The sequence below is a fragment of the Marmota marmota genome, unplaced genomic scaffold, assembly GCF_001458135.2.
Source record: "Marmota marmota marmota unplaced genomic scaffold, marMar, whole genome shotgun sequence".
Taxonomy (NCBI): Eukaryota; Metazoa; Chordata; class Mammalia; order Rodentia; family Sciuridae; genus Marmota; species Marmota marmota.
The window spans coordinates 1,560,916-1,579,655 of record NW_026000020.1 but is presented as its reverse complement, the minus strand read 5'-3'; the positions used below and the strand labels follow the sequence as shown (position 1 = coordinate 1,579,655).

General features: G+C 41.9%; 1 long non-coding RNA gene across 1 annotated transcript in view; it reads left to right on the top strand.

Moving 5' to 3' along the window:
* Nucleotides 1–14,264: 14,264 nt before the first annotated feature.
* Nucleotides 14,265–18,740, top strand: part of LOC125618869 — a 29,605-nt gene continuing 25,129 nt past the window's right edge. Inside the window, exon 1 of the long non-coding RNA XR_007350251.1 lies at nt 14,265–14,392. This is a non-coding gene — a long non-coding RNA (uncharacterized LOC125618869). The remainder of the gene's footprint in view (nt 14,393–18,740) is intronic.

Here is an 18,740-nt window from a genome sequence, read left to right as displayed (position 1 = left end):
CTGAAAATAGCAAGGTTCATTGAATCAACACGACATTTATGTCTGCATCTCCTACCCACATTCCAAATCCATTAAAAATAATTTAAAACGTATTGGAAGTTTTGTTACAGCTCCTGTGTGGTTTGGGGATGGCAACCGGAAACATGTTTAGTTGAACTGAGCCCCTGTTCAAGGGTTCTCTGCCAAATCCTGGAAACAAATCAGTAAGGCAGCAAGAGTAAACCACAAAGTCATCACAGCTGATTAGGCAGGAGGAGCTACCGGCCAGGCACTCACTGAGAAGTCTGGAAATGCTTCACAGGAAGTTGGGCTTGAAGGAAAATAGGCTGTTGATGGGTGGAGAAAGAACATTCTACAGTAATCAGATTGAAGAGATGGGCAAGCAATGTGCACCTCAACACTTCCAGTGTGCAAGTACCAGTCTGCAGACATTTATCCAAATTCAGGGACACTGAAACTGAAAGACAAGCCTGAAGTATGGACAGTCCAACCAACACAGACCTTGTTCCACTTCATAGGAGTAATTTCACTAAATTCTCCATCTTCCAGGCCAACTGGAATCCAGAATACAGACAAAACAGTGATTGACAGGCTTCAGACATTTTTTTTTTTTTCAAATACAAAAGCTATGCTGGGTGTGGTGGCACATTCCTGCAATCCCAGTGGTTCTGGAGGCTGAGGCAGAAGAATTGCAAGTTCAAGGCCAGCCTCAGCATCTAACTGAAGCCATAAGCAACTCAAAGAAACCCTAAGCAACTTACAGAAATCCTGTCTCAAAATAAAAAACAATTTTTAAAAAGGGGCTGGGAGACCAAAGGCCAAATGTTCTCTCTGATAAGTGGATGCTGATCCATAATGGGGAGGGAGGGGGCATGGAGAAAATGGAGGAACTTTGATTGAGCAAAGGGGAGGAAGGGTGGGGAGGGCACATGGGGGCAGGAAAGATAGTGGAATGAGATGGACATTACTACCCTATGTACATGTAAGACTGTACATAGGGTGTGATGCTACATCTTGTACAACCCGAGAAATGAAAAGTTGTGCAACAATTGTGTACAATGAATCAAAATGTATTCTGCTGTCATATATACCGAATTAAAATAAATAAGTTTTTAAAGGGGTGGGGGCTGGAAGTGTGGTTCAGTGGTTAAGCACCCCTGGGTTCAATGTCTAGTATCAAAAATAAAAAAGGATAGATAGAAAGAAAGAAAGAAAGAAAGGCTGTGTTCCAGAAGAGAAGTCAGCATATAAAGAGAAACACAAAAATCGCTCTTCCTGGTTCTAAAAGAGATCTTTAATTTTATTCATTCATTCATTCATTCATTCATTCATTCATTCAACTAGGGATGGAACCCAGGGCCCATGCACCTGCTAGACGAGAACTCTACCCCAGCCAAAGGAATCTTTGATTCTTGCCCCACTGAAGCTATGATTTACCCACTGAAGCTACTTCTTAAGAGAGAACTTTCATTCCTTCACAATGTTAACCGTCTACAAAGCTGGTAGCAGTCATAATCTGACACAGCTGACAACAGGGCTAGGTGTGTGGCTCAGGGGTAGAGGGTTTGCCTAGCATAGGAAGCCCTGGGTTCCACGGCAGCACACCAAGACAAACAAAAATGACAATAATGCAGACCTCTAGGACCTGCCAGGCTTCACCAAGCAATACTGACTCTATAGTTCTGCTGTGGAAACATGGAAGCAGCATAGTCTAACCTACCCCTGAGCGAGGGTGTCTCATCACAGCAGGAATTTAAGGCAAGCTGGTAAGCTGGGAAAGTAAATAGGGTGAGGCAAAACTCTGCCAATGTTGAACACAGAAGAAGATGCAGTGATGAGCTCAGAAGCAGCCATAATGACATTGCCCTGCACACTGAGCTACAGAGAAAGATAATGAATAAATGGATGATAGGGAGGTAGACAGACAAACAGATAGAAATAATGCATGTACTTAAATATTTGCATATACTTTTATATATAATGCATAGACCTACGTATTTCATTTTGCAATCTATTTTATATATTCCAAATATATATTATTTAGAGTGGAAGGCTTTTTTGTTTTGTTTTGTTTTGTACCAGGGGTTTAACCTAGGGGCGTTTAACTACTAAGCCACATCCCCTGCCTTTTTTTTATTTTTATTTTGAGACAGGATAGGTCCTCAGTGAGTTGCTGAGGCTGGCTTTGAACTTGCAATCCTCCTGCCTCAGCTTCCTGAGCTGCTCAGATTATAGGCTTGAGCCATCACACACGGTCTGAAGTGGAGGGCTTCTTTACATCTTTGTATTCTATCCAAAATTGTCTTCAGTGGGCATGTATTTGTTAAATAGAAAAAATAACAGAATCAACAGACTTAAAAACAAGAGAAGTTCCATACTATATGGAAATCCAGTATATATAATATAGAAATCCAGTATATATAGTAAGAAAGGTTATTTTTCTCTCACACAAAAAGATATTTCCTTGTACAAAATAATTAACATAAAAGTATCAATCTCTGTTCATGGATTCATTGGACAGATATCTTTGAGAACCTCGTAAGTGGACAAGCCATTCTTACAGGTCTGAAGACAGCCCGGGGAGTCAGACGCAGTTATCGGCCCCAGTGAGCTCACAGCTGGGTGACCACGAAACACAGATGGTGACAGTTACAGTGGAGACAACAGAGATGAAGGGCCTGAATTCTACAAGGGGTGAAGTACAGTGGAGATCCCCACAAGAGGTGGGACTTGAGATGTGGCTTCAGAGGTTAGGTGAGAAGTAAGCAGTTATGGTGACAAGTGGAGAGTTAGACAGAGGGAGATGTCAAGACAAAGCTCACGGAGAGCTGGGAGTTCTGAAATGCTGGCTGGAGTTAGAATGAAGGGCAGCCGTGGGCAGGACTGTCAGAACAGATAAGGAGTAGCCTTGACCGCAGACTTGGACTCCTCCTCCTTCTCTCCACCTACAGACCTTGGAGATGCTGCCTAAGTAAAGAGGTCATCCCTGTTCCCCCAACTTAACAGAGCTCCCCTGTCAGACTCTCAGGACACCTACTGTTTGTCACTTTGAATACTTATTATAAAAGGCAGTGATAGGAGCATTGCTGTATGCTTGATTTGTTTGTTTGTTTGTTTTTCTTCATCTCTGAAGATTGTGAACTGCATGAGAATGGAGGTTTGCCTTTTTTGCTCACCCACTATCACTCTGCAACCAGGAAAGAGCTGTTAAATGATAACAGTAGGTACTGCCAGTTAACTTCAATATGGCTCCCATCTTTATCAGTTTAGAGACTGACAGTAATGAGCTGGTCTCCTAGGACTAATTATCATTTCTCTTAGGGAAGAAATATTAAAAAGCTTTTCAAATAAAATACTGAAAATATGAATTTCTCACAAAGGCCGTTTCTAATAAAAGAATTATTTCAACACTTAACTTCAGACTGTGCAATTAAGAAACAGTAATACTTGAGCTTTTTTTTTTTTTTTTAATTTGAGAAGTCTACTCAGACCCTTCTTTCTGTGCACAGTTTTTTTCTTTGATAATTAAAGCTGTCATTTTTCTTTTCATCATTAGAAGAGCATTCCGGGTAGCAAATTAAATTTCCTTTGAAGCATAAAATTATTAATATAGTCTCTTCAGTTTAATAACATCAAGTATATAATATTCACCCCAAATTAGTTCTCAAAATAAACAAATAAAACAATAAACCAAATTCACTTACATTCACCAAGAAATAGACTTTAAAAAATCAGGACGCCCTATGAGACAAAAAGGAGATTTAGAGGCTGGAATGGTAATTGAGTGGACCAGGATGTTCAGCAGTATGAGGATATACTCTTTATTTATTTTCTTCTGTGTGGCAGAGCTTAAGAGATATATATTAAGTGTCAGAGCCTATTCTTATTTTGTCAAATGAGTCCTGGTTCCCAAGCCTTGCATCTACTGAGAAATTGGAATTCAAGTCAACACATATTTTCAAGCATGACGCATTGGTCTAAGCACTAGATATACAATAATAAATAAGATACGGTTCATCTTTAAAGTATTTTTCAAGTTTTTTGGAAATATCCTGCAGATTGACCTAAGACAATAAGAAGCAACTGATAACTGATACCTAAAAGCCAAGGACCGTGTGGTTCTCCCAACTATACAATAATTCTCCCCCGCCCTTTTTTTTTTTTTTTTGGTCTCCAAAATAAAAGATGAGAGAGCGGTAAGAGCTGTGTACATGCATAAGATTGCCATGGATGTCAAAGTATCACATTGTAACTGACACAGAAATGGTCCATCTTTCAATTCCATAAAGTAGGTTGTTCAAATTTTAGTAATGTTTGCCTTTGAGACCAATATATACTTTTCCCTCGAACTTATTTATTTATCCATCTATTTAACAAAATTTTATAATGAAACTGCCCTGAGCTGGATGCTGTGATGTGCAGGAGGATCCAGCACATTAGGGAGTCCCAGGTAGCTGCAGAGGCACCAGGCACTCTTCTAAGCTTAACAAGGCTCTCTGGTCTCATGATCACAGCTCCTCTGGGGCTTGAACTACTGTGACCTTAAAGAAAGGGAAGCCACACTATGGAATCAGAATCAAACATGTGCTCTTGTACGCAGTGACAGTGCAGAGCCTGAAGTTGCGTTTGCATCAAGCTCTCGGGAACCCAGGTCTGAATTCTTCACGCTTCACCAGGTCATGCATGTGCAGGCACAAACTGGGAGGGTATGACTGGTGTCAGGTCAGTTCAGAAAGCAGAGATCCCAATCTGATAGCAGAGAGAACAGACAGGGCCCCTGGGGCTGCTCGGGAAAGTTGGGGGATGGAATAGAGATGGAAGGTCCCAGTTTACACAGAAAGCTGGCATTTTGAAAATATGTGGTTGAGACCAGGAATACCTGGATAGAAGTCAGTCATGTCCAGAGAGATAATATGCAAGTGAAATTTGGGGGTTGGAGTAGGAATGTTATTTATATACAAGAATTCCTACCAGCTACATAACTGAGCTCTGGAAAGTGAAATTTGCTCATGTAAAAGCACTTTATGAATTACCTAGCACCACTCTGATTCACACATCACTGTTATTAGTTCATGCATAAATTTTAATCCCCACAGCAGGTAGATGCTCAAATCGTAAGAACCTGTGAAACCAGTCTAGAAAGCTACTTCTGACCAATGTCCAGGAAAAAGAAAAGAGAAGGGAAAAGCAGAACATTTGCACACCTTTTAAAGCAAAAAGCAACAGCACGAATGTTTCCTCTATGCTTTACGGAGTCTGAAAGCTTCAGACTCAAACTTACCCCAGTCTCTGAGCCCCCTAGGCTGACCCTGTCTATACCATGTTTTCCTGATGTATAAATCACCCTAGCAATTGTTTTTAGAAACTGGATTATGCTGTTAGTTAGGAGCCACTATGAGGAAGCTTGCAAGGTCTCTGGAAGTCCCAGTGGTGATTTATACTTTGCTGGATCCAGAAGTGCTATTTGGATCACTCAGTCATGTCACAAATGCTTTGAGATCTGAAAGGTCTGCAGACCTCTGCAATCACTGAAGATTAGGGACTCCTCTGAGGCCATGAATCCATCAGCCCTTGGTGCAAATCAGAAAAAGGAGATTTCTCATCTATTTTACATTCATTTACCCTGTTAATTCCAACTGTGGTGCCTGAAGCTAACTTAGCAACCAGGCAAGCGTGACAGCTGTCCCAAGCTGACTCTGCTTTGTCACTGCTTGTTTTTCCTCCCCACTTGCTTTATTTTCAGAACCTGCTAAGTTTAATCCCAGCAGTGCTAATTAGAGGTGGCAGCAACAGAAATCCTCTGCAAGGCCTTCTAGAAATCCACCAGCACTTCAGCAAGGATAGCCACGCTCTTATTATTTCTTGTCATTTCCCCCGGCCTTCTGTAAAAAGCTAAAATCTGGTATTTTGAGAGCTGAAAGGCACTTCAAGAACTACGTGCTAAAATGTAAAAAGAAATTTTAAGCATATATGAATTCAAATGAGAAATCTGTGCCAATGTGCCAAGCACATCTTTTTCTCGTCCTCATTTGGGGATTTCTGTGCATACTTAAAAATAAAATTAAGTGAGATAAGCTGTTTTTAAAATGTTATGTCTTCCTGGCATTGAATAATTATTTTCTGCCTCTCTGTTGAAGTTCCAGCTTGCAGCCCCATACAAGGAAATATAAACCCTGCAATATCTGATCTCTACTAGGAAAATTAGGGAAGTGAAAGTTATTTCCAAAGTATGGCATTGTGTGATGTCTATGTGCTGAGCACATGGTTATTAGATGTGTTGGAGGAACAATGGGTGACAGATGGGCCAGGCTAACTAGCAGGACAGTGTGCAGGCTGAGGACCCGAGACCATGAGGATTGTGCAATGTTCATGTGGCACGTCCCTCTCTGTCCTGCATCCCCACTGATGCTATCTGAGGTTGGATCCGGGATCCCACAGATGGAAAGTACCTGGAGTCAATAGCACATACTTGTCCTACTGGAGAATAGCAGCTACTTGCTCTTTTGAGAGAGACACTAGCCTGGCTGTAGCTACAGCTCACCAGTAAGCCTGCTGGATACCCACATTTTTGGCATATTCTGGATCCATAAAGGGTGACAGAGCTGTCAGCCTAGAAAAGGGGTGATCATTGCCTTTGCCTCTCCATCCCTTTTAATCTATGGCTTGTTTGTGCCATCATATATTTTATTTAAGCTGCCTTTAATGCATCTTGCCAATTACTAATTTACCATCTACATCTCGTGCATTATGAATTCTGATTATGATTCACAAGCCAGTTGCTCACCCATTTCTAAACCTAATGTGCCCTTTGAGATTCACCTCCATCTCATGAACTACTACTAGCTCACTCACTGTCTGTACCCAATATTTCTTATGTATTTCACCTTTTCCTCTTGTTGTCTTGTTCTCTAAAACAACATTGAATATGTTCTATTGAGCAAAGTCACCTCACAGTAAGACTCTAAATTCATTTGGAAGCTCTCCTATTTGAACTCTGCCTAAACCATTACCTGAAATCTAATGAACTAAGGTCTAAGCCATAGAACGTTAGATAATGATGGCAATCAAATAATAACAGGGAAAAGGCCCATCTCCCCTTCTGAGTGGAGAAAAGCAGACTAGCTTTAAGCAACTAGGCAAAAAAAGTATATTTATGCATGGCAACAAAGGAACATAAGAATTCTTTAAATTGTGTAATAGTCATGAAAGGATGGGTGATGTTCCATTTTATAAACTTGTCTTAATGTTCTAATTTTTTAAAGTAAACATAAGTAGGAACTCATTCACCACCTAGTTAAGCACTTTCAACTTTCCACACAAAGACTTTCTTTGAAAGAGAATCTTTGTGTTTAGGCTTAACTCTGTATTTTTAATATCAGTCTTTCCTCTGGGGGTGATGACATCACTGGCCTTTGGCAGGGAAAAAAAAAATGAGTATGTGACCCCGGTCGTCTTAGTAAAATATGTGTCAGTGGCCTGAAAAACCTAAATTTTAAATATAGGTGTGTTATGTCATCTGACATGTCCCCTAAGTGACCGTCCTAGAGAAACACCAGTACACTGTGAGTAATAGTACAGATGGAAGGAGGAAAGAAAGAAGTAATGCATTTTTCTGGAAGGTACTATTAGGACATTATACCTCAGAAAAGCTTCTGGACTTTAAAAATGCATATTCTCATCAAATGCTCCTATACCCTCTGGGTGTTTTCAAATAGTGAAACCCCTGCCCCTGGTGCCAGCAGCCCTAGAGGTCAGCAGTGCCTCCAGGTGGACTTCCCCCTGCTGTTTGCTAAATGAGTTATCAAAAGTGCTAGTTCTGGGCCCTGGAAGGCTGGAGTTCCCCCGCTGTGGGCTACAATGGGGCCTTTTCCCTTTTCCTGTCAAACTCACCAATCAGCAATCAGATTAAACCCCTCTCCTGTAGTTGTAAGCAGTGGACAACAACCTAACATGCTTTCCCTCATTTGTTGTTGTTGTTTGTTTGCTTGTTTGTTTGTTACAATGAACAGAATTCTATTAAGCAGCCTTCAGTTAGAGGCAATTTATCCTCAAAACTGATCATATTTCTGTTTTTTTAATTTGTTTTAATTAGTTACACATGGCAGTACAATGACCTTGACATATCTAACATTTGAATCAGTTGGGATATAATATCTCATTTTTCTGAGTATACAGGTTGCAGAATCACATTGGTCATGCAGTCACCTATATACACACAGTAATAATAATGTCTGTTTCATTCTACTATCCTTCCTATCTCCCCAACCCCTCCCCTCAAAATACATGCATGAAGATGTGAGGAAAAAAAAAAAAAGAATAGCGTTACCCTAGATTAGGTAGAGAGAAGTGATGAGCTGATCATATTTCTGATGAGCAAAGAGAAAACTCGATGGATCCTTTTCAACTTTTCATGATTTTAGCATGCCACTTGTTCATCCTGCCACCCCACCCCACCCCTTACTTTGCTGGGCTAACCTGAACTCAGATCCCTGTTCTCAGGTATGCAATGACGAAACAGACATGGTTTTCAGATGCCAGGAACCCTCACTCCTCAGGCAGGAGACCCATGAAGGAAGGCGTTTACAAGAGTTGGGAGTTCACAATTCCACTCTTTCCTAAAGTAATGCTAATTTTGATACAAGGACTGGGTACAGCTGTGAACGCTCCTGGTCTTAAAGTTCAGAGTCATTCCCTGTGCTAGTTTTTAGTCTTAGCTCTCTAAGTACAGATAGTAAGAAATCCTTCCTACATGGTTACACGGAGCATGGTTACACTTCTCTGAAAAACATTTGCAATTTGAATCTCTTCATGATGCTGTATCAAGGGCTGCTCAGGTGACCCCAGCCCTATTCAGTGGAACTAGAATCACAGGCTCCACAAAGTTTTACCTCCTGTGGGCTCCACAGGAGACCACAGCTGAGTGCCTAATTGGCTGTACTGACACCACACCCCATGTGGGCTGGCTCTACAACTTGGAGAACAATTGAGAGTAACAAGGTTCTAATTCCAAATGAGCCCAATAATTGGTTCCAAGTAACCATTGTTTTTCTAAGTCTATGATTGGCAGTTTATTCTGGCGTCAAGTTGTGCGTTCATTAGGATTCTAGTTGTCTTCAATCGAAAAGAATGTATAAGGAAGATACCTTGCAGTTTACAGGACTGAACTACTGGCTTCAGAAAAATCAGGAACCAAGAGTTTGAAAGACATTCAAGGTCATGGCCCCAGATTCTTCAGTCCTAGCTGTTAGCACAAAAGGACCAGACTGGATGCAAACTTTATGGATCAGTTCAGCACAGCTTTTACTGGGAACAGAGCAACACCTTTGATGTTCCCATTAGCCACTTTTCTCAGGGGAAAATGAGACACTGGCCAAAGTGGGAAGGTTAGGCTTATATAGTTTACACTGAGGGGTGACTCAATTAATGAGCATGTCAATTTGGGCTGTCTTTATTCTGCCAGATAGAGGGTGTGGGGTCAATTTAGGATGGGATCAATGATTTGGTCTCTTCCCAGAAACTGTCATTTCAGACTTGAAGGATATCTCCTCCCTGGGGCCACATTATTTTGAGGTTTGTCATTTTCCATATCCAACACTAGCAACCTGTCCTTCCAAGCTTCTTTTCAAGTCTCAGATTCCAGGGACAGAATGTCTAAAAGGAGATGTAGAAATGTGCTTTTAGACTCTGGAGAATATTTGTGGAAGTGGATTTTGAGAGTACTCAACCAAATAAGATAAAACATGATTTTAGATTCCACCCAGTGAATGTTATGGCTGCATGCACTGAACAGGGTGTTTCTTCTAGAGCACCCTTAGCTAGCTGCAGATCCAAGAGTTGCTGAAGGTCAACACAGACCTGGCCTAAAAGCTGGCCCCAGGGGCAAATGGCATCAAAAGTTCATGCATTCCTTGCTAAAATGGAAAAAAGGAAATCAAAGACCTGGGGGGGCAGGAGTGCTGGGCTGGACTTGACTGGTCTGTTCTACCCACACACACCCACACTCTGGCTCCATAGAGCAGTGCTCTCTTCTAGTCTGTAAGGAAGAGAGACGGGTGAGGGACGTGCCAGATCTGTGCAGGCTGTTCTCAGGGGACTGCAATGTTTGGAGGAGGGTCAGCAATTGAATGGGCTTTAGAATCCTGATGAAGACAAGAGGATGCAGGGTGGTAGCAGTCACCACCAGGGCAAGTAGGTGGGGCTGTCTAATAGTGAATGGTGTCTCCTATCCCCCAGCCCCAACCCTAACTTGACCTCAGAGGCATGCACTGCCCTAGGGGCAGCCTGCAGGACACTGCACAGCACCTGCAGGACCTGGTTGTGAGGACCCTGAGAGCAGGAAGTGGCAGGTTCTGAATGTACCTTAGATACTTGTGTACTAGAGGAGTGATAATAAATATGACAAAAGGAGAGGTGCCTGCCGGTTCAGTGTCTGATGGTCCAGAGTTTGGGAGTCTACTAGATTTTTTCCTCCAAAGGAAGAGCAAGTTACTGTACCTTGTTCTCTTCCAATCATTAAGAAGAAGACCCCAAAACTTCAGAGTTATCTCTTTGGATTTTGAAGGCAATATTACTATATTTGAATATATATAATGAATTAAATCACTTTTTGGGTATCTCCCCCAAATTCCCCTGGTTTGAGCAATAGTATAAATTCTGTTGTTCAACCCTTTTGTACTAGGCAGAATTTTCCAGTTCCTCAAATTTAAGTTAAAATAGCTCATTTCAGGGGCTGGGGTTGTGGCTTAGTGGTAGAGCGCTTGCCCAGCATGTGTGAGGCACTGGGTTCAATTCTCAGCACCACGTAAAAATACATAAATTAAATAAAGGTATGTGTCCATCTACAACCAAAATAAAATGTAAAAAACAATAGCTCATTTCAAAGCCTGTGAAATTTCAAAGCCCTCCCCCAGATTTCTGTCACAATTCAAGGCTGTGCATTCCAAGGTCTCCTCTGATTCTGGAATCTTCCATCAGAGTGGTGTCATTGAGTTGCAATACCAAAATGCACACGTAATACAATAAGGAGGGACAGAACTTCTGGTAACAGGCTTCAATATCAGCAAGACCATGGACATATTCATTACCTTCCTTTCCCAAAACCCATTCCAATTGTATTTGCTGTCCTGGCTGGTGAAACTTATCCATCTCTGGGGTGTCCTGACCCTTCATTCCCTAAAAGTAGGCATACTTAGTGGTTCCACTTAAATGACATTAGTATAGTTCCTTATTAACTTTGAGGGCAAAAATTAAAAGGCACAGTAAAAATCCTTGAGTTCCAGAAACGCTCATCCATGCCTGCACTGTGTCATGGCAGAGACAGCTCTGCCTTGGTAATCGTGACCAACCACCCTGGCCAGCATGGAAAACTCTTTAAAATTGTTCACCCAGTGACACATAGGTGACACACAGGTGACACATAGGTGGCAATCTTGACTTCCTTCCAGTGGCACCATTGCCATGTCCTTTATAGTAAGCATTTTTCCATTGAAAATAACAACCTACCATTGAAGACCAAAATTATAAACATAGGAAGCCAAAAATATGCAAGCATATTATTAGGTACAGCCAAGAGAGGCTCCACTTCCATAGCTACCATTGGTTCCAGGATGCTTGGACTTGGGCTATGGAGAAACAACACTATCTATGGACTACTGACTAAGAGTACATAGTACATCCTGGGGTACTGTGTCCAGTAGCCATCACTCCAAACTCTCAAGATGTTGGATCCCAATTGGTGCCATAACTGAGTCTTCAGTAGTCTATTTTGCCATTTTAAAAGGTCAATATTATATGAATGATGAGTTTTCCTTTTGAATATCAGTGAATCCTCTGAGCCTTGCAAGAAAGAGAGTGTGAATTAATTGACCAATTAATTAATTAATTGGTCAGAATTAATGCTTTGTGGCACAGCACTACCATGAATAAGGCATTCAGTGAGTTGCCTCTTGGCGTAACAGGAGCACCATATCCAGCATTCATGTCCTTTGCAGTAAGCATGAATCACTCCATAATGGAAACGTGAAAACCTACCCTCATGACCTCTAAGTGGCTTACTGGTTTCACCCCAGGGTAAAGCACTGTATCAAGGGTCACGAGTGCTGCACATTGGCCAGTAGCATCTTGTGGTAGATGTCAGCCTTACTGGAGGATTGCTCATGCTGTTGTAATCATGCATTTCAGTCTTTGGTCCACTTTGTCCTCCATTGCTTACTGGAAAACCATGAGGGTGGCTGAAGAAAGAAACCAATTGATACTAACAGGGCACATCATTTGTCTACTTGATTAGAAGGAACCTCCTGAAAAGTGGGAACTCTCTTGTGCAAAATTACAAGGACCACAAATATTCTCACATTCCAGGCTCATGACAGACCTACCCACGCATTCTCCACCCCAGATCTTTTCAGCCCTTGTTCTCTGGTTTTGTTCTTTTCAAATCTTTGTCTGTCTTGTCAAAGAATAACTCATGATCCATGGATGAGTGTGAATTTCTCCTCAGGCCATATTTCCTTCTGGGAAAATAGACACTTTTACCACTTGAAACTCAGCTTAGTGAGAGAAATCATCTCTGCTCTCCTCTGATGCTGTACCTGAAGTAAAGATATAACTGCATGGTAGACTAGTTCTCACTGGAACGAACTATCTACAGCCCCATTTGTAAACCATGTTCAAAGTTTTATTCCTTGATCAGACTAATCACAGAGAAATCCCCATTGAGACTGTCGGGATTAGGAATAAGATGGTACATGGGGGGTGAGTATACTGGGAGTGTGAGCCACATGTTCAGCTTATTTATCCCTATGGGACCCACTTGCAACCAATCCCATATCCATACCACCTCCAAATTATGATGCATACAGTTGTATACCCAACTTGATGGCTTTATGGTTCAGATATTGAGGCAGGAGATAGATAGGCAGATAGAAACAGGAACCTTGGAGAATGGGATCCCACCCCTCCAGATTAAAACCCTAGGCTAAAACTTGTTTTGTTGTTATGTTTTGGTCTTCCTGACTGGAAGGCCCCACTCATGCTTGGATGCCCATACATTCTGTTGTTGCCCCAGCTTCCTTGACTACCCCAACATTAGTCAAACCCATAGGGTTGTTTAGAACCCAAGAAATCCTTTTGTTTTAAGGAACAAGTACAGGACAAAGTCAGGTTAACACATTAGACCATTCCATTATAGGAATAAGAAATTTAAAATGTACACTTTCAATTGAGTCAGAAAAAGAAAACAATCAAGAGAGACCTTCCAATGTAAAGTTAGTTCCCCATCATAAAAGTATAAAAATCCCTAGAAAAAAGCCACCAATGATACCCTCTTTGGGATTTCCCCCCTGTGTTAGGAGAGCTTTCCTTGCTAGCTTCTAATAAATCCGCTACTGAATTCTCACCCCCTGTCATCTGCATACTTCATTCTTCAGGGGTGTGAGACAAGGACGCTCCAGAGCTCACACAGCCCTGTGTTACAATAATATCCAATCCACGGTAGGAGGTTTAGGGTAAACGTCAAATGATGCCCCAAAGTCACTCTTGGTCAGCAAAGAGGAGATACTGTCAAAAGAAATTCGTTACATTTCAAAGGAAGGTATGACTTTCTTCAAAATCCCGTCACTACCATCACATAACCTCATACAGCACCATCATGATGCGATCAGCGTGGATGAGCATGATATTCTGCAGGGTAGTGAGAGAACCAAGTCACCACACCTCCAGATTAAAGAGGACAGCTGTTAGTGTTCCCCAGTTATTGGAATGCAAGAATAAGAAGGAAGTGAGAGAAGAAGAGAAGGAAGAGGAGCGAAGAAGACAGGAAGGAAGGAAGAGGAGGAAGAGATAGTTTCCAATCAATAACTGTGTTGAGAGCCACAGCTGAAGGGGCCCCAGCAAACTTCCAGCTGCCAGCTGATGATTGGCTCACAGTGGCCCCAGCAAACTTCTAGCTGCCAACTGATTGGCTCCTCTGCAGTGATGCTCATTGGGCTGTTTCCCCGCCCTTTCAGACTGCCAGCTGATGATTGGCTCACAGCGGCCCCAGCAAACTTCTAGCTGCCAACTGATTGGCTCCTCTGCAGTGATGCTCATTGGGCTGTTTCCCTGCCCTTTCAGACCAGGAGCTGCTCATTGGGGGACTTTTTTTGGCTCCGCCCACGCGACCCAGCCAATCAGCCTCAAGAGCAGGAGGAGTGGGGGAGGTGGAGAGGCTTGTGGGAAGCCAGTGGTGGCAGTTGGGCTCTGAAGGTTTTTCCTGAGGAGCTGTGTGGTTTGGCGTGTGTGGTTCTAAACATAAAGTTCGTTTCTTTTGACAAGTGGCTCCTGAATTGTGCCCAGCCAGACTGTGGCATTTGGTGGCCCTTACGGGGAAGGAAACCGCAACCTTGGCGTTATCAGCGTTATCAGCACCAAGCTCTGAAGCCATGCTGATTTTTTTTTTTCAGATAAAATAAGCACACTGGCTCAGATGCTCCTGAAGTAGGATTAGGCTTCTGATAATTCACTATCATTTTCCAAGATCCATGTATCCTCTGCCCAGACAAAACTGCCATGGTCAATGGGCTTGTAAGAGAAATCACTGCCCCTGAACCTCCCAAGACATCAAATCTTTTTTGATGTATGTGCCCCTCCCAGCAATTTTTTTTGGTCTACAGTTTGGGTGGGGATGGGGCATGTCAGTGACTTGTCCTAGACCCTTACCACTATGCTAGCCTCCATTGTCTCGGTCAGTATGCTAGTGTGGGGATTCTACTCCCAGCTGGGTTGCCTATTCCATCTCTATACTCAGGAAATAAAGGAGGGGTGAAAGGCACATTGGAAATTCTCTTTACTGCAGGACCCTCCTAAGAAACCTTGTTCTGACCAGTGGGCCTCAATCCTACTTCAGAGGAAGCCACTGAGTCATGTGACTAATTTACATGTGTAAATCAGCATGGCCCCTAGTGTGGTATGCAATAATTAATCCAGAAATTGTCTGCTACTCCCTTGAATCTCAATATGCAGGGAACACTAAAGCTGTCTTCTTTAATGTAGAGGTATGGTGACTTGGTTCTCTCTTGGTCAATGGGCTATCCCACAGAATATCATGTGGTCACCACCACACTGATAACATGATGATGGTGCTGTATGAGGTCGCATGGTGGTAGTGACAGGGTTTTGAACAAAGCCATACATACCTTCCTTTGGAGTGTAATCGTTGTCTTTTGAGAATATCACTTGGTTTGCTGATGAAGCCAGATTTAAAATTAGGTAGTCAGTGTAGTTAGGTACATCGGGTCTAATATCGAGTGAAATCTAAATCCCGAAACACAGGACAACTCATGGAATGTTAATGAAGTCCCGAGAAAAGCCCTAGGCCCAAAGTCCATCCCAAAGAAATGTTAATGAACAGCCCCAGCAGATTTGAAGATAGCCCATCCCAAAGAAATGTTAATGAAGTCCTTCCTGCCCAGATTACTTCTTTGACCCACCTGTGTCCCACCCCTGGGCCTTCCAACCTACATTCCATCACTGAAAGAACTATAAAAAGGGGAGACAACTGCACTTCCACGGATTCCACCTCTTGGGTCCCCTTCTTCCTCCGGAAGAAGTCTTTTTCTGCTGTCCTTTAATAAACTTCTAATTTTCCACTCTGACCTTGCCTCGGCGTGCTTCTCTGGTGTTATTCTTCAACATTGGGGAAGCACTGGTCAACAGCAGTAACACTGATAGAGGCTGACCACTGGGCAATTCCATCAGCCATTTAACCTGAACTTCCCATAATGGATTGTATATTATCTTAACTATAAAGCCATCAAGTTGGGTGTACAATGAGTACTAATGTAAGGGTCCCGCTCGAAGAAAGAGACCACCAAGTGACCACTCATGCAATTGGCAGAAGGGGGATTTATTGAACCAGCATGCTGGGGCTCCGTGCCCAATCAAGAAGGGAAAGCAGCCAGAGCCCCGAGCAGGGGCTGAGCACTGCTTAAGTACACTTCTTGGGGAGGGCGGAGGGCTTTGTATACATCAGAACAAATCATCATTAGGCACGGGAAAATTGAACAACAACTCCTAAACATGATTGGTTCATTCATTGGCGGGAACAGGTCAGGCTGGAGTGACAGGTCATTCCCAAGGAGGGGGTTACATTCAAACTGATTGGTCCAGGCCCTGCAATGCCTACGTGCGACCACACAGAGCCCTTATTAAACAACTGATAGTCAGGGGAAATATTTACTGGGCAGTTCCAAGCATTGTCTCAACAGCTACAGAAATTTCAGGTTTTGCAGGTAGCATAGAAACCTAACAATACCTAATCCTTTACATTTTAACTCAGACCTTGCAGCTTAGAAACTTTACAACACCCGGTCTTTTACCCTTTAACTTTTACGCTTTAACTTCAATTTCTTTTACCCTTACACTCCACCATCATTTGGAGGGTATGGGTATGGCACTGGCCCAAGTTGTAGGAATAAATAAGTTGAAGATATGGTGTTCTGATTCTGTTGACTCCACTCCAGCATTCAGCTCTTCCAGAAATTTCTGTGTATTTCTCTTCCATGTGGAAAATGACTAAAGATTTCTTTTTGAAAAGATAGAGGAAAGATCTACAATTTGGACTTGTCTTCTTACCAGGGGACCTTCTTCAAAGGTACTTGGATTTCCTTCGTTCACTTAAGGATCTTAGGTCTGTGAACTGTGAACAATTCAGGCCTGTCCTTATTAGTAATACAAGTCAGATTTTGGAAAAACTCTGAGTGTGCATTTTTAAGGCCTAAGACTCAAGATTTTAGATCTGGCACTTGAGCTTAGCATGCAGAGGGATTGTCTGTAATAAGTCTGTCATAATGAAGTGTGTTTGCAGTGCTTAGAGTTAACTTAGAATTGTTTGCTTTTAATTGATTATGTTTATTAAAGTGCCCAGCATTAAGAGTCGTAATTTCCTTGATCAAGAACCTATACAGTGAAATTGTATTGAGTGATTTGAGTAAATAAAACATTGAAAAGGGCAGAAGCGCCATAGACATTCTTTATTTCTCCCCCTTGACTGCAAAAGTTGCACTTTTGCCCATCGCAACACCAACCTGATAAATTCCTTTTTATCATTATATTTCTTGTTGATTTCTGTTCCTCTAGAGAACCCTGACTACTATACCTTCACAGCTCTTCCTCTCCTAGATTCTTCATAAGAGCACACAAGAACAGTATTCTTACACATTTAAAACTACATTTCTATTAACCTTAAAGATTTCAGAAAATTTGAATGTTTTGCATAGACAGCCTTGAAAAATGAAATGGACAGAAACCATCACCTAGAACTATATAAGAGGAAGCTCTAAAATAAATAGCCTCAAAATGCTGTACCCCAGGATGCTATCAACCAGAATCAGAACAACCTCCATTCTGAATGTCAGCCTGCATTTGAATCATCCCAGGAACCTCCAGCCTTGGACTTGGTTTAAGGTGGACAAGTAATGCTCTCAGAGCCTGCTGGAGATGCAAATTCCCCATAAAGAATGGTTTCTTGAAGACATGAATTGATGTGAACATATTTTATATACAGAGATATGAAAAATCATTCTATATGTGTAATAAGAATTGTGATGCATTCTGTTGTCATGTATTTTAAAAAAAATAAAACCAATAAAAAAAAAAGAATGACTCCCAATAGGAAAAAAAAAAAAAAAAAAAAAAGAATGGTTTCTTTATCCTGGGTCTCAAATTATTTCTAAAAATAAGTTTGAAAATTCAATTAATTATATACAAATGTAAGACACAAAGACACAGAAACCATGAGTAAGAACCAGAAAAGGAGGTGAGTATGATGGTATAAGCCTGTAACCCAGCAACAGAGGAGGCTGAGGCAGAAGGATTGCAAGTTCAAGTCCAGCCTCAGTACTTAGTAAGACCATGTCTCAAATAATGAAAAATAAAAAGGATTAGGGATGTAGCTCAATGGCAGAGTGTCCCTGGGTTCAATTCCCAGTACTGGAAGAAGAAGGAGAAGGAGGAGAAGAAGAAAGGAAAGGAGAAAGGGAAGCAAAACAGAGAAAGAGAGGAGGGGGACACAGAGGAGTGAAGGAAAGAGATCAGAAGGAAGTAAGCGAGAGAGGAAGGAAGTGCTACTTAGAATGCAAACAGGGTCACTTCTAAGGAGAGAGCCTTGGTTTGGAGGACGCTGGGGAAATTTTGAGCAGAATTAGGAAAAGACTGTACAACTAAGGAGATGGGGCTAAATAGACAATCTTTCCAGTTTGGAGTTGGGCCAGTCACATTCACACAGTGTGACAGAAATGATCACAATTATGGCAAGAAGAGTGAAAAACAGAAGGATGAAATTTAACTGAAACATGTTCCCTCAGATTTTCTCCATTTGGAAGGGGAATGGCATGCTGGAAAGCAAATAGGTTTTACCAGAACAGAAAAAAAAAAAAATTGTGAAATCAAAAAGCCTTATCAGTTGTACCTAATAATATTATTAATGTGTGGAGGGGAAAGGCTGCTTAACACTACAAATTCTACAAGACTAACCTTAGCTGGTGTGATAAGTAATGTACCCAAGGGTTGGGGCTTTTTTGTTTGGTTGGGTTTTTTTTTTGTTTTTGTTTTTTGGGGGGCGTGGGGGAGGTTGTTTGTTTTTCTGTCCAGTCCTCGTCTCTTCTCTGCACTCCTGTACAGCAAAGGACAATTTATCAATCACTCTGCATTCTCATCACCAAACCGTGCTGCAGGCAACACAACCAGTTTTCCTTTGATGATAAAGC